General features: G+C 47.5%; 1 protein-coding gene across 5 annotated transcripts in view; it reads left to right on the top strand.

The window, feature by feature from the left end:
* LOC144770963 (double-stranded RNA-specific adenosine deaminase-like) overlaps positions 1 to 20,064 on the top strand; it is a 344,975-nt gene extending 324,911 nt beyond the window's left edge. For all 5 annotated transcript variants that reach the window (XM_078655821.1, XM_078655824.1, XM_078655823.1 and 2 more), the window contains one exon: positions 19,669 to 20,064. The gene's annotated coding sequence lies outside the window, so the exon portion shown is untranslated. The remainder of the gene's footprint in view (positions 1 to 19,668) is intronic.
* The last annotated feature ends 1,930 nt before the right edge of the window (positions 20,065 to 21,994 follow it).

The raw sequence follows: 21,994 nt of genomic DNA, 5'->3' as shown, positions 1-21,994 counted from the left end.
ACTCCCCTCGTCCCCCCCCCACTCACCACCCCCTCAGCCCCCCTCGTCCACCTCCTCTCACCCTCTCCCCTCTCTCCCCTCCCCCCCCTCCTCCCCCCCCTCTCTCCTCTCTCTCCCCTCTCTCCTCTCTCACCCTCTCTCCTCTCTACCCTCTCTCCTCTCTCACCCTCTCTCCCTCTCTCTCCCTCTCTCCTCTCTCACCCTCTCTCCTCTCTCACCCTCTCTCTCACCCTCTCTCCTCTCTCTCTCCCTCTCTCCCTCTCTCTCCTCTCTCCCTCTCTCCTCTCTCCTCTCTCCTCTCTCACCCTCTCTCCTCTCTCCTCTCACCCTCTCTCCTCTCACCCTCTCTCCTCTCTCCTCTCACCCTCTCTCCTCTCACCCTCTCTCTCTCTCTCTCTCTCCCCTCTCTCTCTCACCCTCTCTCCTCTCTCACCCTCTCTCCTCTCTCACCCTCTCACCCTCTCTCCTCTCTCCTCTCTCACCCTCTCTCCTCTCTCATCCTCTCTCCTCCGCTCTCCTCTCTCACCTCTCACCCTCTCTCCTCTCTCACCCTCTCTCCTCTCCCCTCTCCCCTCTCCCCTCTCCCCTCTCCCCCTCTCCCCTCTCCCCTCTCCCTCTCTCATCCTCTCTCCCCCTCTCTCCTCTCTCCCCCTCTCTCCTCTCTCACCCTCTCTCCTCTCTCACCCTCTCTCCTCTCTCTCTCTCTCTCTCTCTCTCTCTCGTTTTCCCTCCCCCCTCTCCCTCCATTATTTTTACACACAGTAACACTGAGAAACGATTTCACCCTATTAGTACCAGTTTGTTACCAAAATACAGCAATTAACATCAGAAAGATGTCTATTTAACCTTTGTGATGGGCCTTCCACTCCACAGGAATACATATGTAAAAAAAAAAAAAAGAAGAAGAAAAGACATGCATTGACAAACGAAAAGGCTGACCACCAATGGCAGAATTATTGGTTTTGCCAATGCTTGTTTATTTTCATGTTTCCCATAATGTTCACCAAACTGGTTGCATTGATTTTCCACTGTTAATATTTTTTAGGAATACTAGCATGCATCAACATATTTTAATAGATTACGATTTAAAGAAACTGAACCTACAAAGTTCACAGTATTTCCTACTTGGATTTGTTTGGTGAACATTTTATTTTGAAAGCAAAGACTCCTCAGTCTTGCTTTCAAGCTTGTGCAAATATTTGCATCTACTCGGATCATTCTGGCCGCATTATACGTAGCCTCTTATTGTTAAACTTTGTAAACGCGTGTACACATTTTTATACTGGGACCACTGTCAGTAGTGCAGCTCACATTTACTTAGAGCACTCACCCTAATAATAAAGGCTTTGCATCAGTGAACCATAATTGCAAGAGCAGTCCGCATTGACACATGGACACACGCATGACCTTAACTGCAGGCAGGGCCCTTTCCTGATCCATAATCTGGTACTGTAAACTGGCAGCCAAAGGTTTGTGCTGCAGGGGTCTGGGCCTACTTGTCCCAAGGACAAAATACACATGAAAACGTTTTGTGCTTGACCCTAAAGAATATGTCCTGGGCGTCGGTCTATAGGCATTCCACATCCCTGCTTTGAGGTTTTAATCTGTTTTACATTAATCCTCGCCTACATCCACTGGCCGGTGAGGTGAGCGGGGGGACGGCAGGTAGACTGGGGGGAGTAGAGGGAGGAGTAGAGCGGTCTCAGGTCCAACTATGTTAGGGTGGGTTGGAGGAGGGGAGAAAAGGACACCAAAGTCCGAGGGAGAGGGGTCCTGCTGGAACTCCTGCTGCAGTGAGCAAGCGATAGTCCTGAGGTGGTCCCAGAGTGGCTGCAGGCATCAAGGGCCGTTCTCTCTAGGTCAGTCGGTGCTGCTCTCTGCGTTTGTGAGACAAAGCGCTCGTATGGAATGCCGGGCAGGACAAATCCTGGAAGTCTTGAGTAAGAAACTGTATACATGCTCCCCATGTGTTATCGAATTGGGTGAGCTTGTGTTCTACGGTCATTGTTAATTTTTCCATGCCTAATAAATCCCAGAGCTTAGGTAGCCAATCAGAATGGGTCGATGTCTGTGTACCGCTCTTGCATAATGACCTGCTTGGCCGTACAGAGTGCTAAGGTAATTGCCTTCGTGGATCAGTCAGAGCATTGGGTAGCCGTAACAGTTTGTAACTAGAGAATTTGGGTAGTTCTGTCACATACATTTCATTAATGTCTGTCAACACCTCTGCCCAGTACATTTAAAATGTAGTTTAGGGAAATGCCAAAGAAGGTGGTACAAAAGGGGGTGGTAATGGACGGAGCATCTGAACCAATCAAACACTCACACCCAGTCAAAAGATCTGGGTTTAATCCATCACCGTTCTTTAGCCCACCATGCTACCCCAGTTCAGACATGGCTATATGCAAATCAGTCTGACCCTGTGCCTCATGGGAACAGTCCAGCCCGAACTGCCAAGCCATGCCTTCCCTGGACCGGAAACAAGCTTCCGAGGACCGGTTTCTGGCATTGCAGCCGTCTTCAGCCCGGCTTGCTTGAATCCAGTGGCAAAGTGAGCAAGGGACTCACGTCTGAGCATACCCTGACAACTTATGGCGGCCAAAAGCGGTACAAAAGGGGGTGGTGATGGATGGAGCATCTGAATCAATCAAACACTCACACCCAGTCAACAGATCTGGGTTTAATCCATCACCGTTCTTTAGCCCACTCTGCCACCAAGAAGGTGGGTCAGCATTCCTAGGTGGTTGCATTTGCGCCAACAACTATTGTCCCCTTCAGGCTTCCATTTAGCCATTTTGGCTGGGGTGTAGTGCCAGTAATGCATCAGTGTACTGAGGGCAGAGGTCTTCAAAGTTTAGGATGCCGAGAATTCCCCCCCCCCATTCAAGATTTTCAGGCATAAGGACCCTCTCCTGACAAAAATTTCTAAACCTGCAGGCAGGGCTACTGGAATTATGAGGCAGGTGAGGACCAAATTACACGACAGGCTTGACCAAATTGTGTGGGAAGTAAATGTAAATAATGCTATGTGATGCAGCGTATTTTGGGTGAGCATTGCTTCATTATTTTCACACACAGTGACACTGAGAAATGATTTCACCCTATCAGTATCAGTTTGTAACCAACATACAGCAATTGACATCAGAAAGAGGTCTATTTAACCTTTTTGATGGGCCTTCCACTCCACAGGAATACGTGCTGCCACATTAGAAGCTCACCTGGCAGTTGTTCTTCCACAGCTTCTTGAACCAACGTCCCTCTCCCCCGTTACCTCCGCACCAGTGCCTAATTTGAGCAGGTGGTTTCCAGCACTTGGCACCTAATTGTGCACACTAGCACTATGAGAGACTGCCACATGGTGGCTCTGTCTAATCTGTGTAATTTAGGGATGAGCTGAACAGCTGTTTATTAATTCAATATACATTAAAAATGATATACTCCTGACACCCATGCCATTCTTATAGATTTGGAGGCTTGAAATAGTCTGAATAGTCACACTTGTACAAGTGTTATGGTTCGTAGTTGCAAAGGTATGGTCATTGGCCGGTCAAGCAAGGCAATGGGTGGGTGATTAGAGTTGCAGTGGCCTACTGGTGAGGGCCCTGACACATGTTTTATTACAAATGAATCACTGCTCAGCACCCACCCCAGTACTCCCTCTCTTCCCCTATCACTGCTGTCCCGCACCCAGTCCTATGATTAGGGTTGCCAGCTCATTATTTTGATTGCCCAGATGGTACAAAAATAAGCAGTTACCTAAAACTGTATTTTCAACACTTATCTGTACATACATAGAACAGAAAATATAAATAGAAAGCACTTTTAATTGTGTTCTAGAGCAGCCTGAATGACTGATAATTAAAGGGAACAAAGACAGAAAAGTCACATAACAAATGAATATATATTTTTTTATTTATAACTCTATTTAGTGTCAAGAGGACATCTTGGCAGGCTCTTTAAACAACTCAGGGCTGGCATTTTCTTTTAATAGTCTTTAAAGACCTGTGAAAATCTCGGGCTGTGCCGGAGAGAAGACTCCAGACACTGCCCAGCCAAGCCCCCAGCAGCTCCAACTGCAATGCAGCAGCCCGGGCCGAGACACACAGCGGGGAGGAGAGGGGCTGAAGCTATGGGCCTGGGCAGAAGTGTGAAGGAAATGCGCGACCCCCTTTTTATCACTCCACGGCCCCCTGGGGGTCGCGCCCCACAGTTTGAATACCTCTGACTTAGGGTTTCCTTCCCAGGAGCACTAAAGGCTCTGTGAAAGATGCCTGACCATGCCTTTGGGGTAAAGGAGCGCTGTAACTCATCCTTCAAAGCAGATGTTTCCTACTGCACTCTGATCAGACGCAGAACCTCCTGCGGCACTCTTGCTCCAACCACAGCAGGTACCTCCTACGGCACTCCTGCTCCAACCACAGCATGTACCTCCTGCGACACTCTTGCTCCAAGCACAGAAGGTACCTCCTATGGCACTCATGCTCAAGTCGACATGAGAAATTAATATGATTGCAATTCTATGTTCGAAGCATATGAGCTGCAGATCTCACACTGTGCATTAGATCGCCACCTGGTGTTGGGCTCGGATGATTGCATGTTGTTGTCGTCTTGGAAGAAGTCTTTGTAGTCACGAGATAGGTGACTCCTCCCTTGGACGATAGTGCGCATGGGCATCAGCTCCATCCTTAGATTGTTTTTTTTCCGCCACTGGGTTCGGATGCTACTTTTCCGCTCCGGTTCGAAACTTCTTCTAAGTAGTTCAACGCGTCAGAAAACTTACTTCAAACTCGGCTAAACAACTTTCGACATCAAGAATCATCGACTACATCTCATCAGCTTGATTCCGGTCATCGACGCAGGCCGTTGGGCCTATCAACGCCGGGAGGCCTACAGCTCATGGAAAGGACACCATTCAAGAAATGCCCCCAGTGTGGAGCAAAATTCCCGCACAGTGACCATCACAAGGTCTGTAACCTGTGCCTATCACCAGAACACGACGAATCAAGCTGTCCGGCCTGCGCATCTTTGCGATCCAAGAAGACTATTCAAGATCGAAGGGCCCGTCGACAAATCATGCAGAGATCAGCTCTGGAACCAGACGACATCTTCGACGAAGGTCCAGATGTCCCCGAGGAGGATTCCGAAGATCTCGAAATCGTATCTGGGGCAGACGACTCCGATGACTCCATATCATCGGGTCAGCACGTGAGTACTACTGCCCCTGTCCCACCCCCAACACCCAAATCAAAGGCAAAGGTCAACACTCCGTCTCCGGGGCCCAGTCGCAACCGAAAAACTTCTTCAGAAGCCCAGCCTTTGAGCTCGGCTCCGAAGAAAATACAAAAGCCTTCCGGTAGCTCCGGACTGAGTAAACCGCATGTGCCGGTACCACCAGCTCCATCGGCACCGAAACCGAAAAGTCCGGGTTCCGAAAATAACTCCGAAACCGTCAACTCCGAAAGATAAATCGGCTCCAAATATAAAAAAGACTGTTTCTGACGCTCCCACCCTGACTAAACCGGCTTCGGCTCCAAAGCCAAGATCTTCGGAGCTAAGATCTACGCCAAAGGACTCTACCTCAACTCCTAAGGCTAAAGACACACACAGGACACAACCACGCTCGGAACCGAAAAAAACGGCACCGAAAGCGGTTCCTGAGGAAGAGGAGCTTTTTCACCCTGATCCACGACATAAAAAGATCTATATTGACCCAGACACAGGACATGTGTCTATTGGGCCAAACTGAAAGAGGAAATTGGATACAGCACCTCCACATCCAGTGCCTGTAAACAAGGACTCTGCTACATCACCTATGTGCCCTTCTTCTCCTATACCTCAATCTATCTCTCCTCCTCTTCCTTCACCACATCAACATTTTCCACCTCATTTCTCACCACAACATACACCTCATAATAATGACGATGATGATATTATGGGGGGAGGGAACGACCCAAATGACCCTTTTAACTACCCAACAGATCCACCTGACTGGGAGGACCCAATCCCACCAGATGTTCCACAGGATGTACCAGATATTCCTGATCCATATGCATACCCATCCAAACCTTCTCCTCCAGAAGATAATATTGGGTTTGGACACTTACGCAATAGAGCTGCTCCAAGCACAGAAGGTACCTCCTATGGCACTCATGCTCAAGTCGACATGAGAAATTAATATGATTGCAATTCTATGTTCGAAGCATATGAGCTGCAGATCTCACACTGTGCATTAGATCGCCACCTGGTGTTGGGCTCGGATGATTGCATGTTGTTGTCGTCTTGGAAGACCCCATCATGGGGTCACAATGCACTCAGATGAGGCAGAAGAGGATTTTCTACTTGACACTTTTGAGCAAGCCCAGAGGTCAGTGCAAATTCTACCTATGATCAAAGGAGTAATTAAACACGCACCAGAAGTGTTTAAGGATCCTGTACGGGCTAGGATCATAACCCCCAGAATAGAAAAGAAATATAGGCCTGCTCCTGGGGATCCTGCATACATTAATGGACAATTACCTTTAGACTCGCTAGTCGTTTCCAACGCTAGAAAAAGAGCAAACTCACAAACATCAGGTGATGCACCGCCTCCTGATAAAGAGTCAAAGATGATAGACGCTTCAGGCAAGAGAGTAGCTGCCCAAGCAGGTAACACATGGCGCATAGCTAATACACAAGCCCTCCTCGCAAGATACGATAGGGCTCATTATGATCAGCTAGAAACACTCCTACAGCATCTACCTGACCAATATGAAGCACAAGGTAATGACCTTATCCAAGAAGGTAAGCTAATCTGTAATGCTTCCATCAAGTGCACACTTGATGCAGCAGACACTGCGTCTAGAGCAATAAACACTAGCGTCCTCCTCAGACGACATGCATGGCTACGCATCTCAGGATTTAAGCAAGAGGTGCAAACTACCATATTAAATCAACCATTTAATCAGCAGCAGCTTTTTGGCCAAGCTGTCGACACCGCACTTGAAAAAATGAAAAAAGATACTGAGACTGCCAAATCTATGGGAGCTTTGCAGTCCACACAAACAAGAGGCTCCTTTTGTCGCTCCTTTTATAGAGGAGGCTCCAAACATGCTGGAGCAGACAACTCAGCTTCTTTTAAAAACAATACACAATCATCCTCCAATAAAGGATACTTTAGAGGGGGCTACAGAGGTAATAACAAGAAAGGCAGAGGTAGAGGTAATAACAACAATCGGACCTCTCCCAACACAAAGCAGTGACTTCCTTCCGCTCCCCCAACAGCATTCCACTCCGGTAGGGGGAGAATAGCACAGTTCCTACCGGTCTGGAATTCCATCACAACAGACAAGTGGGTAAGACAGATTATCCAACATGGCTACTGCCTAGAACTCACAGCTACCCCTCCACATATACCACCCAGACAGCGCCTAATGTCCACAGAACATCTAACGCTGCTCCAACAAGAGGTTCTCTCTTTGCTGCAAAAAGACGCAATAGAAATAGTTCCATCACAACACCAAGGGACAGGGGTTTACTCGCTGTATTTCCTAATACCCAAGGAGGACGGGACACTAACACCAATTCTCGACCTCAGGCCCTTCAATCTGTATATACACTCAGATCATTTTCATATGATCACTTTACAACAAGTACTCCCGTTGTTGCAACAAGTCGATTTCCTTACTACACTAGATCTCAAGGACGCCTACTTCCATATTCCCATACATCCTTCTCACAGGAAGTATCTAAGGTTTGTGCTAGAAGGACAACACTACCAGTTCAAAGTCCTTCCATTTGGGGTCACAACTGTACCAAGAGTGTTTACAAAGTGCCTAGCAGTAGTAGCAGCACATCTCAGAAGACAACAAATGCATATCTTCCCATACATAGATGATTGGCTCATAAACGCCAAGTCATTCAACCAGTGTGTCCAACACACATCTCAAACAATTCAAACACTACACGACTTCACAATCAACTACACCAAGTCGCATCTTCAGCCCTCTCATGTACATCAATACCTAAGGGCCACAATAAACACGTCGACAGCTCTAGCTTATCCCAGTCCAGCCAGGATACAGAGCATTCAAGCCTTTAATCACAAAGTGTCAGAACCAACACTCTCTCCCAGCCAGTGTGTTCATGCAACTAATAGGCATGATGGCATCTTGCATTTTTATTGTACCATATGCAAGACTGCAAATGCGCCCATTGCAGGAATGTCTAGCACGACAGTGGAACCAAGCGCAAGGACACCTCACAGACCTGGTGTTGGTAGACAGCCGCACACATCACTCTCTGCCGTGGTGGAACACCAAAAACTTGTCCAGAGGGCGGCAGTTCCTCGAGCCAGTTCCACAAATAGTGCTTACAACAGATGCATCCCTGACAGGATGGGGAGCCCATCTCCTACATCCTACAACTCAGGAAAATGGACCACTCAACAAAAAGTGCTCCACATCGATCACCTAGAGCTGCTAGCAATATTCCTAGGACTCAAGTCCTTCCAAGTACTTGTACAGAACACAGCTGTCTTAATCCGGACGGACAACGTGACAGCCATGTACTACATTGAAAAAAAAAAAGGAGGCACACATTCTCTGAACTGTCCCAGCGTGCACCAAACATTTGGAGATGGGCCATTCCAAAAAACATATATCTGCTAGCAGAACACCTTCCAGGGGTTCACAACCAGTTTGCAGATCTGTTAAGTCGACAGACACAACAGATTCACGAATGGGAACTACATCCACAAGTTCTTCTACCATTCTTCCACAAGTGGGGTCACCCACAAAAATGCAAAAGGCCCAACCTTCGCCGCCAGGTTTCCACACCCGAGGTCCAAGGGCAATGCGATATAGATGAACTGGTCCGGCAGATTTCCGTATGCTTTTTCGCCACTCCCATTAATACCACCCGTAGTGCGCAAACTAAAACAGTCTCTCAAACTGATCCTGGTAGCTCCCACATGGGCACGCCAACCGTGGTTCACAACGCTACTAGAACTCCCTCTAGTTCCACACCAAAGACTGTGCCTGACTCCATCTCTGCTAACGCAGAACCATGGAGAAACCAGGCATCAAGACCCAAGTCAACTGAATCTGGCCATCTGGCTCCTGAAGTCTTCGTGTTTGGTTATCTTAACCTGCCACCAGACTGTATGAATATCATTAAAGAAGCCAGAAGACCTACTACTAGAGCTTGCTATGCATCAAAATGGAAAAGATTTGCCATTTACTACAACAATAATCAAACTGATCCCCTGGATGCTTCCATCCAGAACATCATATGTCACCTCCTACACTTACAGAGATGTAATCTAGCATATTCATCCATAAGATTACATCTTGCAGCCAATTGCTGCGTACCTACAAAATAGACAACATCTGCAATTATTTAGAGTACCTGCAATTAAAGCATTTATGAAGGATTAAAAAGAATCAGACAGACAGACAGGCAAAATTACTTTATTCGGTATCCATGAATACCATAAAAGTGTACAACAAACATTTAAAAACACGAGAGATAAAAACACTATACAAGTTGCTTCAATAAAGAATAACAGCGCCACCCTTGCTTTAATTGAACCTAGCAGTCTTTAAAATTCTTTTTAAAAACAACATCCTGGGGTGAGCATAAAAAGGCACAATAAAACAAAATGGAGCGTACCCTGCGGAGACTTATCGTCGCAGCCGCAGGGGCCCCTTGACTCAAACATTGATAAAAACCCCGCTGGGCACCCCAGTGTATGGTGAAGTTGGTTCATCCTAAATCTCGTCATCAGGAATCTGTCCTGGGCATTATAAATGTAGGCCAAATATGGTTCCAATCCAGGACTAGATTTAGCGAGTAGGTGGGCTCTTACAGTTGGTTTGATCATCTCGGTGTCTTCCCTGGCGGAGGTCCTCTGCTTTAAAAATGCCGACTTAACAATCTCCTTGGCCTGTGCTACCAGCGACTTCGGGTTGTCATAAGTCGGCATGGCCCAGACCGACCAGAGTTTCCTTAACATATTTCAACCAGGGGATGTTATGCCCATGCTCCTTTTTGATACAATCAGATATAATCTGCCTTCCTAAGGTCGCTTCGGGATTGGTCCATGTTTTTATCCAACAAGTGAGGAGTTTTAGTTGGATCTCATCTGTTATGTAAGAAAGACCTAGCTCTTCATGGGTGGAGTAAGTTGGAGTACTCTGTGGGACTCCCAGTAATCTTCGCAAAAATTTGTTTTCTTCAACCTGATTCCTTGAAGGATCAGCGAATCCCCATACCTCACTACCGTATAGCGTTTTTGCCTTACAAATGGCCCTGTACAGGTTCATGATTTGTTCTGGGGCCCAGCGTCCCAGCCTGTGTGCAAATGTCATAATTGCGCCCGAGGTGCTAGAAAGAGATCCACATTTCCCCTCTATCAATTTATTAAACCTAGTCCGGGTATCAAACACAATGCCCATGTAAGAAAATGCCTGCACTTTTTCTAAAGAATGGGGGCCAATCGTGAAGGTAAATTTCCTGCCTGGTCTTTTCCCCATCTCCATAATGTAGGATTTGGAGAGATTATCGGATAACTCCAGGTTCTCCCTAAAGCTAACAAAACCCTCAATCAGGTGCTGGAGGCCCGGTGCGGTGCGTGATAGCAGCACTGCGTCATCAGCGTACAGCAGGACTGGTATTTCTCGGTTTCCTATCCTCGGACTATCTGCCCCTAAATCCCCTAGGGCCTTGTCTAAACCATCAATATATAGTGTGAATAAAAAAGGTGCCAAAATACAGTCCTGTCTAACACCCCTTGAACAAGGAAAGGAATCCGAGGTGTCGCCCTCATCATTATATTGGACCCGGGCTGAAGTGTGCTGGTGTAAGGTACACAGAATATTCACCAGTCCTGGGTCCACGCCCATGGTCCCCAGTAGCTCCCACAATTTAGCACGATTGACCCGATCAAAGGCCGCTGTCAGGTCCATGAATGCCAGGTACACCGTCTCATTACTGGCGACTGTGTACTTGGCAACAAGGAGATAAAGATTAAGACATTGGTCAGTTGTTGAGCGACCTGGCCTGAAGCCGTACTGGATGTCCGAGATGATTTCATGCTCTTCTGCCCATTCCATAAGGCAGTTAAGGATTGCTCTCCCCATGACTTTCACTGAGACGTCAATGAGGAAGATAGGCCTGTAGCATTGTGGGTTGTCTTTGTCACCCTTTTTAGGTCTCGCCTACTCCATTCCGCAGGAATGAGTATGCGAGTCTAATGCAGCTAAACCACTACTTAAACCCAAGGCTCTCAAAAGGCTCCCAAAAAGCGGATTTCGAGAAGTGCACGTCCTCGTGCACGAGCTTGCCCGAGCCTTCTGCCTATCAGCCTCCCTCCCACCTCCCCCCTAATTGCTTTAACTTTCACGGCCTCGAGGCCGTGAGCTACTTGAAAGAGATCCGCTCCGCAGCTAATCTGACATCAGCATCTCTCCCCCTCCCACCTCCCATGGCCGTCCTTTCTGCCCGCCTCGCACACCACATACGAGCTTGCCCCACCACATAATGTGCACTGTGGTTATTTTTTGACAGTGTGCGATGCTTTGCACAATATTCCAGTGCATGTTTGTTTGTTTTAGCTCGCCAAAGCGCACGTTTTCTTCATCTGCCTACCTAGTAATGCTTCTCTTCCTCCCTGCCTTGTCTCGCCCGTGTGGCTCTCCCCTGGGCCCTTCCATGATGCGCTCTCCCTAGTGTGCTCCCCCAACCCACGCTGCTTTCATGTCTGCGTCCTTCTCAAGCTCCACCTTGCTATTGCCTGTTTGCACTCCCTGCACCATCTATATTGTTCTCTAGCTTCTGGTACCCATTTACTTCTGCCCTCCAATGTTGCTTCAGCCACTCTCAGGCTCACCTCCTGCTCCCCCTCTCACAATGCGCGTGCACACCCCCCACCCCTCCCATTTGTTCTCTATTCTTGCATTTGTTCACGGCCGCCAGGCCGTGACACCACAGCAAAGGGCTTCTCCCGGCGTGCGCTCTGCGGCTTCTTCTCCCCTAATTATTCATGGCCGGCCGGCCGGCCGTGCTCTGTGGCTTCTCCTCCCAAAATTATTCATGGCCGGCCGGCCGGCCGGACGTACTTTCAGTTTCCCGGCCGCCACCCACTTCCCATGCATGTCTTGTTTGACGAAATGTTACTCAATGACCTTGCTTTAAACAAGAATGCCCTTAAGACTTGCTAAACAGGCTTATTCTGCCACCCTTATTCTGCTGCTAAGTGCTGTTAGTTTAACTCGCACGAAGTCACATTACGTAAAGAGAAAGGCTATATCCAAGTGAGTGCTTTACCCATCACCCACTGAAACTGCTGACCTGTTGCTCCGGCATGTACACAAGAGTGGCATACGCTACGCACTACGATCGCTGCATTGTATGCGGCCATATTGCTTGTGCTGTTCACTTCTGCTAGCACTCCGTACTGTCACCAAGCTAACTCTCAGGGAGTCTCTCGTGTGCTTTAGCCTGCATTTTATCGATGTAAACATCCCACGCATTCCGCTGGGGCGCGACCCCCTGCTGCACACAGTGTTCTCTACGTTACCGTTTTGACAGCCGCCCACTCAGCCAGAGTCCTAATGCGGGAGTGGACTTCCGGGGTATATCTTCACAGCGCTTCAATGGTGCAAACCCTAGTTTCTCTTGTGCAACAATGTGCCAGAAGCGCGTCCCTGCCTCGTCTTCCCAGCGCACACACCTACTCACGCCACTGAGCATCAGCGATGGGTGGTAATACGACCCAAAGGTGAGCCGAGGAAATTGCCAGTGCCCACCACACCCAGCGATCGTAGTGTGTAGATCGTAATGGCTTCTGGTAACACAAAGGCACCCGAGTGACTTACGACACAGTTAATATGGCCAACCGCAAATACATGCAAACAATACATTCTGCAGGACCGCTGCTGCACACTGCAACACATGCATTGATGTCAAGAAATGGAAAAAACACTGGTAAACGTAAGCATAATTGTATAATAGCTTTACTGTCTTTTTAGATTTTTAAATTACCTTACAATCGTGGCGTTGGCGAATCGATTTTGGTGCATCCTACCACTGCCTGCCACTGTTATCATAGCATACCGATCATTAAAAATGCTGACTCTCAAAGGCCCCGATCTTTAACATCGGGTGAAAGTAGCTTGTATATATAGTCATCTTGTGCTCTCGTTATTCCTCATTACAGAAAACAAAAGAATGCTAGCTAATGGGACAGCAATTTACCATTTTTTACGGGTTTCCTATTCTAGTTTGCTTTTGTAGCTGAAGACTTAGATAGATATCTTGTACACTTTGATACCAAGACCCACAGCACTCACACAGTGATTACACCATTCTCGAGGTGCCTTCCACAGGTGAGTGCCATTTAAATAGGTGATAACACGCATCATTCCCTGTTTGTCTCCACATCCACTAGTTTGAACACATTTCCTCGGACCTTGCTATCGGACAGCCGTGTTGTGTTGACGTTAATATAGAACTCTGTGACTGCCTGTGCCTTGCATTAAATACATTAATTAATGCGATCAAAGGCATGCTTGTTGATATTAGATATGTAACACCCTGCGTTGTTCAATATCCGACATGTGATACAGTTGTTATACAGAAAGGCGTTCTGCCTTGGAGCTGCTTACTTCTGAAAGCTAAAACGTCTTTATAAACACACACACAACCACACACACACACACAACCACACACACACACAACCACACACACACACAACCACACACACAACCACACACACAACCACACACACACACACACACCCACACACACACACACACACACAACCACACACAACCACACACAACCACACACAAGCACACACACCCAACCACACACACAAGCACACACACAACCACACACACACAACCACACACACACAACCACACAACCATAACCACACACAACTACAACCACACACAACCACACACAACCACACACAACCACACACAACCACACACAAATACACCCACAAATACACCCACAAATACACCCACAACTACTCCCACAACCACACCCACAACCACACCCACAACCACACTCCCAGCCACACTCCCAACCACACACACAAGCACAACCACACATACAACCACACACACAACCACACCGTCAGTGCACAGTTTCACCAGGCACAGACACCATCAGTCGTCAGTGCATGCTTTCACCGGGCACAAACACCACCAGCCGTCAGTGCACGCTTCCACCAGGCACACACCACCAGCCGTCAGTGCACGCTTTCACCAGGCACACACACCACCACCAGCCATCAGTGCACGCTTTCACCAGCCACACACACACACACCACCAGCCATCAGTGCACGCTTTCACCAGCCACACACACACCACCAGCCATCAGTGCACGCTTTCGCCGGGCACAAACACCACCAGCTGTCACTGCACACTTCCACCAGGCACACACCACCAGATGTTAGTGCACGCTTTCACCAGGCACACACACACCACCAGCCATCAGTGCACGCTTTCACCAGTCACACACACACCACCAGCCGTCGGTGCCCGCTTTCACCAGGCACACACCACCAGCGTCAGTGCACGCTTTCACCAGGCACACACACCACCAGCCGTCAGTGCACGCTTCCACCAGGCACACACACCACCAGCCGGCAGTGCACACTTCCACCACAGCACCACTCAGCACCACCACAGCACCACTCAGCACCACTACAGCTTCACTCAGGAGCACCACAACATCACTATGCGCTACAACAGCATCACTGAACGCCACAGCATCACTTGTCCCCAAAACAACATCACTCAGCGCCACCACAGCATCCATCTGTGCAACCATTCAACAACAACTGCTTCAAATATTTTCTGTCAATGTTTCAAGCTTTATTACAATTGTTATAAAAATATGTTAAATGTTTTCACTTCTGTTCTTGTTAAAACATTGTGATTTGTCAGATCAATACATGTAAGACAGGGGAAAACTAAACATGTACCTTTACTAATGCTATAGATGTAACATTTGCTAACTTTATAACTATTGGCATTTCTAATAACAAAATTAATACTTTTATATTTTGAAAAACAAACAAAATAATTTTTTTTTTACATTTTATACACCAAAAGCTCAAACTTTTCTATTGCGAGACCTATTGCATTGCAAATGCTTGTTGAAGATTGGAACGATTGTCGCAGTGGACCATGAAGGGGGCATACCTGTCTCCACTGCTGTGTTAATCACTTGCTAAGATTGGAGCCCACAAGTCTACCTGAGAAAGCAGGAGATCGAGGGGTATCCCGTCCGGTCCCCGGGCCTTATTACGGGTTAGTCCCTCGATCCCTGCTTTTATCTCACCCAAGAAAAGGGAATTTCCAGGGATGATTGGTTTTCTACCCCTTAAGGTGGAAGTACAATGCTTGGGCAATCATGGTTATAAAGGCCCTTGAAATGCTCCACCCAAGCCTCTGGTAGGACATGGCAGGCGATTTTGGGTTTGTTCTTATCTTGTAAGAGCGGTTCATTCACAATTCTCCAGAAGGCAGACATATTCCTCGCTTCAGCTGCCTCCGGTTTTCTCATGCCTCATTTTGCAGTGAGGATTTACAATGTTTCAGGGCCTGTTTATACCTCCCCCTGCACAGTGACACACGAAGCTTGTCTTTGGGAACCGCCTTTAGTGCTGCTTTCAAATCTCTAAGGGCTCTAGAACATTGCTTGTTAAACCACTTTGGGGTGTCTTCTCCTTTTTTCCTAATAGTAATTCTGAGGAGCTCATCAATACGACGTGCCACCCCCTCTATGCAGTAATTAGGCCCACCCCTCAATAGCCGGGTCCAAGCACTTCCATATCTGGTGGTTTTCCCCCGTCAATAAGGCCTTGTGAAATGTATCGCAGTAAATATTTGCCCATCTTAATCTTCTTCCCGGGTCCGTTACTTTGAAATAACCTCCGATCTGTTTGCACGGAGTGTGCTTGGCTGGATCTGAGTCCTGTCGGGTCAGGACCAGCGGGTTATGATCGCTGAAGGGGCTTAATTCGACATTAAAACTCAATATTCGGCAGATTAAGGTAGTCTGTACAAAAATAAAATCTATAATGGAGCCCCTTCCTTTACCTTTGAATGTTGGAGGGATGCCCGGGGCCCCCACTACTCTTATCAGGTCTAATGTGTGTGTTGGGGCATGAGTTCCCAAGACCTTGCTTCGCTCCAATCCCTCCCTGTTATGTTCCATGTGTAAGCCTGCTTCCCTTGGGCATGATGCCCAGACCCCCTGACTATTAAGTAAGTGTTCACGTAGATGGCAATTAAAATCTCCAATCACCACCAACTGCGCTCTACGCCCTCCCTGTGATTCGGTTCTTGTTAGCCAGGCTGGCCGATGTCTGTCCGCCATGAGTGGCATTATAGAAATTAATGAGTATCAGTTTCAAACCCCTGGTTGTGAATTGTATCCCTTGGGTGCAAGCAGAGCCCCAAGCTAAATTCTCCCATTTTCCCCTTAGCCTAAGGTCCACATACGTGATCAAACCTCCCTTAGCTCGCCCGGCCGAGGATCTTCGTGCGGGGACGAAGTATATTTTATATCCTTCCATTGCTAGATTGGCCGAGTCCACCTCCCATGTTTCCTGCAGGCAGATTATTTTGAATCTCCTTATATATTTCCGCCAATCCTGATTTTTTTATTTGCTAGACAGGCCTGCTACATTCCAGGTAATTATGTTAAAAATTCCCTGTCCTCCTGAAGAAGAGTTGAGACTCAAGGTGGTGAGCCCCTTATAGGATGCCGACCCTCCGGGAGGGCTAGGTTCAGTGCCATACTCTCTATAAGCTATCTGTGCTGTGGACTGTGTTGGGATGTCAATCAGATTCCCACCTACTCCTCCCACAGCCATGGCGAGCTGTACTTCCTCCTTGGCGCCCCCTGGATCTGTGATTGGTCCCTCAGGTAGTCCGTCTAGGTCGCTTAGGGCGGAAATACTTTGTAAGGGGACATATCGATTAAACGGCACTAATTGCCCCCCTTCCGTTGTCCTTGCCCTTGATTGTCTTGGGCCTTCCCTATTCTGGGCTTGCACAAGATCTCTGTAAAAGAAGCCTAGTGGGAGTAATCTAGCCCTGGAAGCGCTCGCATCCTGGTGATTCCCCGTCTTTTGATGGTGCAATAGGTCTCTTACCATCTCCGGGTATCTGAAGTTTAATATTACACAGTCTCCCGGGAATCCCTTTCTGCTCTTTCCAATCCATGATACTCTTCTGGCCAATAAAATATGTCTATGAAACCTACATTAATGGCCAACCAATGAGCTGCTTTGTTAATCAAAGAACGGGTGGTTTCTTCCCTGCCCTCTGTGCATGCCTGGATCCCTGTCAGAACCACTGTGTAGGGGCTTGCTGCTGGAGGTAAATCTAGTACTGGCAGTTCCTGGGTGTTAGTTGCCATGTCCACCGGTGGGGGTGCCAGTTCAGTGAGTCTAGCACTTCCAACCCCCCGATCACACGGTGTAATATCGGTGTTGGATTGGGCCACTGGCCTCTCCCCCCTTGTTTGCCTGTTAACTTCACTTGAGCTTGAATGCCCCTGAGCCTCACTACTAGTGCCTCCACCTCGTGGGTATTTCCTTGGCGCCTCTTGCCTGTCTTTAGCCGGGTCCATTGCATTGTTATGCACCCCGCTTGTGCCATCATTGGGTAGTCCTAGCTTAGGGTGTGTGTAATCTCAACATCTTCCCTCCCCATCGGCCGTAATCCTTTCTCCATTACGACCTCCGTTCTATCTTTTGTTATTAGTTGCGAGAGTTGCCCTTCTATTACGTTAGCCTCTTCTGCAGAGGTCCCAAATGCGCTGATAGTAGGAATTCAAATTTGCTGATCAACTCTTTGTTACAACCCTCCAATACCGCTGCCTCAATGCAATTCGGGCACCTCGTGGGAGTGGTAATGTCCCTTCTTCCGTGGCCCCCCTCCCTCTCGCTGCTCCTCTCTGTCCCGTCTTTTTCTGAATATGCAGTCCCCCCTTCTTTGTGCACCTAGCTGGGACTTTGGTCTCTCTTAGATTGTTATTATTTGTAGTAATGTCCTTTGCTTGTAACACCTTTTTTGAGCGCGTGATCACCTCCCCTCTGAGCTCTGAAGAATTTTTTTTCGCTATCTCCTGATTAGATGTATTCGCCTCCTCGTTCTCTTCGCCCTAGAAGGTCAGGTGTCAGAGAGATGCGATCCTGTGATTCCACCCTTCTTGAAGGGAAGAGTCTGGCTGATCTTGGTCGTTTTTATCTAGCTCAATGGTTTGTGGTGAAGTGGTCTCCCCTACTGTTAGTGCGGGAGAGTGTATTGTAGCCTTGGTGGTGACCCTATTTCCCCTTGTGCTTTGCCTCGGGAGGAGCCCTGTGAGGGGGGGATGGACAACTTGCAATGGGGCCCATGGATGATCTTTTTTGTTCGATGAGCTTATCCAATGAGAGCCTCTTTTCGGTTAACTGGATTTCATGATTCAAAAGAGACTCCGCCCTCACCATGAAAGCGTCCAGGGTCCTCCTTACACCTCCCCCTGCATTCTATTTGACTCTTTTCGGGTACACATATCCTTGAGAGTGCGACTACCCCCAATGGGTATCGCAGGTAATTAATCACAATACGACTTTGTTAGTCAGTACCTTGGGTTGGTTAGCGTTATAACACGATTCTTCTTCACGCCCTCCAAAATAATGCCTCTAAAAAGATTCCAGGAGTAAGTCCATATCCAGGCGACCCACTCTGATGCCAGGCCTCCATCTGATTTCTTCCTGGCTCCAATACACAAAAAGGGCTTTCCGCAACTCACAGATAGAGGAGGAAAGGGGGGTGGCCCAACCCAGCCTCTGCCAGCCCCTGACGGCCACAGACGGCCCGCCCTTTGCCCAGGCTTAGCCCGGCGGCCGCCCGCGCGCGTCCCACGATGCGTGGGGGTGGGAGCGCTTTGAGGGCTGCGCCGGCGCGCGGCTGACGTTGCTCCCCTGGAGGCTGCTGGGAGTTGTAGGCGGCTGATGCACACTGCCGCGAAGCCGTTCCCCTCACGGCGCTATAGTGACAAGAAGCTGTTCCCCTCACGGCGTGGGAGCAGCTAAGAAAGCCATTCCCCTCACGGCACAACACGGTAAAGGCTCTGGACAGCCGTTCCCCTCACGGCGATATGATAGACAATTAGCGCGTCCCCTTCCTTCTAGGTTACCACCCTCTCCAGTGTGGAACCTAAACATTGTTCTTACCAGGCTCATGGGACCCCCCTTTTGAACTTTTACACAAATGTGAACTACAATTTCTCACATGGAAAACAGCTTTCCTTTTACCTCTCTCAGGAGAGCAAGTGAGATTCAAGCTTTCACTATACAAGAACCATTTTTGCAATTACACCGTAACAAAGTGGTCCTAAGCATAAATCCCAAATTCCCTCCTAAAGTCATTACTCCATTTCATCTAAACCAATCAGTAGAATTGCCAGTGTTTTTTAAAAACCCTGATTCGGTAGCAGAGAGAGCTCTACACACACGCATGCCACATGTGTATTGAGGGAGAAATTAAATAGTAGTAGAATTTCCATTATGGACTTGGGTAAATGTTTTTTTGTGAAAATGTATTGAAGAGAAATGATGTGTAATGTTAATATTTATTACCATGTAACATGCAGAAAACATTTCTTTTCTTTTTTAGCGGTGTAAAATGGAGATACGCATCACTAAGAAGAAAGACCGCGTGGAATCATGAAGACATGGCTTTATCTTAAGTTTTAATAATATATGAACAGTTTTAGTGTAATTGAATTCATTATTACGTTTACTGTTTCTCATTGGGCCATGTTTTAGCATTTTTAGCACATTCGACATACATCCGTGCACAAGGACGTCCAGGAACCCAGTACCTTAATAAATCAAAACAATCCCTTTTGTACTTGTAGTTAGAGAGATCTAACCATATTTGTTTTTGTTTGACTGATTGAATCTCAATTGTACAAATTGCCTCGTCTGATCAGACGCATTTATTCCGGCTACTTGTGGTTGCTGTGCGACAGCAGGTGAGCTCAAGAATTAAAGTCTTTGGAAATCACAACTGAGTGTGCTTGTATTTCCTGGAGTTTATTAAAATAATTAAGTGAGCTGTCTGCACCATTTAAGCAGGTCGGTGGCTCAAAAGTTACGGATGCAATTGGAGTCCTGTTTTGGATTTATGGAATGCTCTAAACTTTCCAACACAACTTTGGTTAGGGGATTTCAGAAAACAAACTCCTACCCAAAATCTGGTTTGAGAAAATATATGATTTTGACTTCTGGAATTTGAACATATTGTATTCTTTTCCAGATACTTGCAAGAGAGTATTCCATAAATGGCTATGTTTAATTTTGAAAAATCTCCTTCACAATTCTGGCAGTATTACCTTGAATATCATAAATGTGTGGAAACCCAAGAGCCGAGCATGTGCCCCCAATGGCAGCTTTACAAGTGTATTAGTCTGGGAAGGAAAGGCTTGATGAAAAGAAATCCGATGGCACCTCAAAATGGACGCCCGTCACCTCTCACCAGTGAAACGCCCCGAGGACAGGTAATACAAGGTCACGGGAGTCGGCCATCAATCATTGCTTTCTTACAGAGATGGTCCGTTTGTAGCCAGAGAAGGAGTTGAGCGAGAGTTAGTTCTGCAGCGTAGTGAAAGTTCCATAATGAGATGTACTTGAGGCAGAAGCTCCGCGTGTTGGCAGATCATGAATCCACACTGACCAAAGGGTTGGGAAAATGAACATGAAATACTAGTTTTGCAGTGTGAATCTTTGTTGGATTCACATGCTGTGCTTTATTCTGTCATCTAGTGGTTGGATCCGGAATTCTTCTGTCCTTTTTTTTTTTTTTTTCCCCTTCTTGGACGTCAAGGACAATTTGGTGATCCGTCCCTCCCCTTGTGACATCAGATGTATGCCCTGGAAACCCCAATGCATGGTCTCCAAGTTCAGATTCCTTTTTCCGTTGTTGAGTTTAGAAGCACAAAAGAGGAGCGCCAGTATTCAGAAAATACACCAAAGAATCATTGAGAGAAACTGTGAGGAAAGGAGAGAAGAGACTTTGAGACACCGAAGAAAACCAGAGGAAATATCGTTGTGACGGAGTTTCCATCAAAGGTTTGATTGACAGAATCAACCACTTGGTCAGATAATGTGTATTCAGGTACCTACAGCTTTGGGGAGATTGAGAATACCTCCTTTAGATTTTGTCCATGGTGTCACTACAACTTTTCACAAAAATATAGTCACGAAGCTTGGAACTTGTACCTGTCAAAAGATCAGAGCGCTGAAAGGTGCAAGTCTGAGCTGAGAACGGTGGGTGCCTCACACTGTAAAGAAGCTGCAGCGGAAGCAGACTGTACTCTGCGACATTGGCCTATCCAGCGTGCTGAGGAGACCTCACTTGCACATCTGGAGGGCTGCAACACCAAGGAAAGAGTCATTGAGAGACATCAAAGGAGGCTGAACCCAGGAGACGCCAGCAGGTAACAGTGCACAGGCAGGCAAGCCAAGCTTTGAAAATGGAGCCACACGGAAGTTGAGGATCGTGTTTTTTGGGTTCAAAGCAGCTATGATGGCTTGTCGACACGTTTGCGCTCTGTGTTTATTCCATTTACACTGCAGCAGAGTGCTTCTGTCGTTAAGCAGTGCGGGGCAGACGCAGATCACGTGCTCAGTTGATTCCGAGTGGTAGCCGCACCCCCTGCACTCGGTGCTGTCACTTGAGCGGCGCCATTCTGTTAGGTGTCTTAAAGGCCATTCGCCCATCCTCCGTGCCATGAACCTTTTCTTCCATGAAAGTGCATAAGTGCTTGATAGATAGGGCGCCTCTGCCTCTGATTTGAACTCGAGATAACTGACCAGGCGTGTTTTTCTTTTGGACTATTGTGGCCCATCTGAGTGAAAGGACTAGAGTAAAACACTTCTTTTGATGGAGAGCTTTAAAGCCTGCTTGGATGGGTTTCATCCCCAGTATTCTTCAACAT

This window comes from Lissotriton helveticus, chromosome 7 (assembly GCF_964261635.1).
Source record: "Lissotriton helveticus chromosome 7, aLisHel1.1, whole genome shotgun sequence".
Classification (NCBI taxonomy): Eukaryota; Metazoa; Chordata; class Amphibia; order Caudata; family Salamandridae; genus Lissotriton; species Lissotriton helveticus.
The sequence above is the reverse complement of the archived record's forward strand: the minus strand, read 5'-3'. Positions and strand labels throughout refer to the sequence as shown.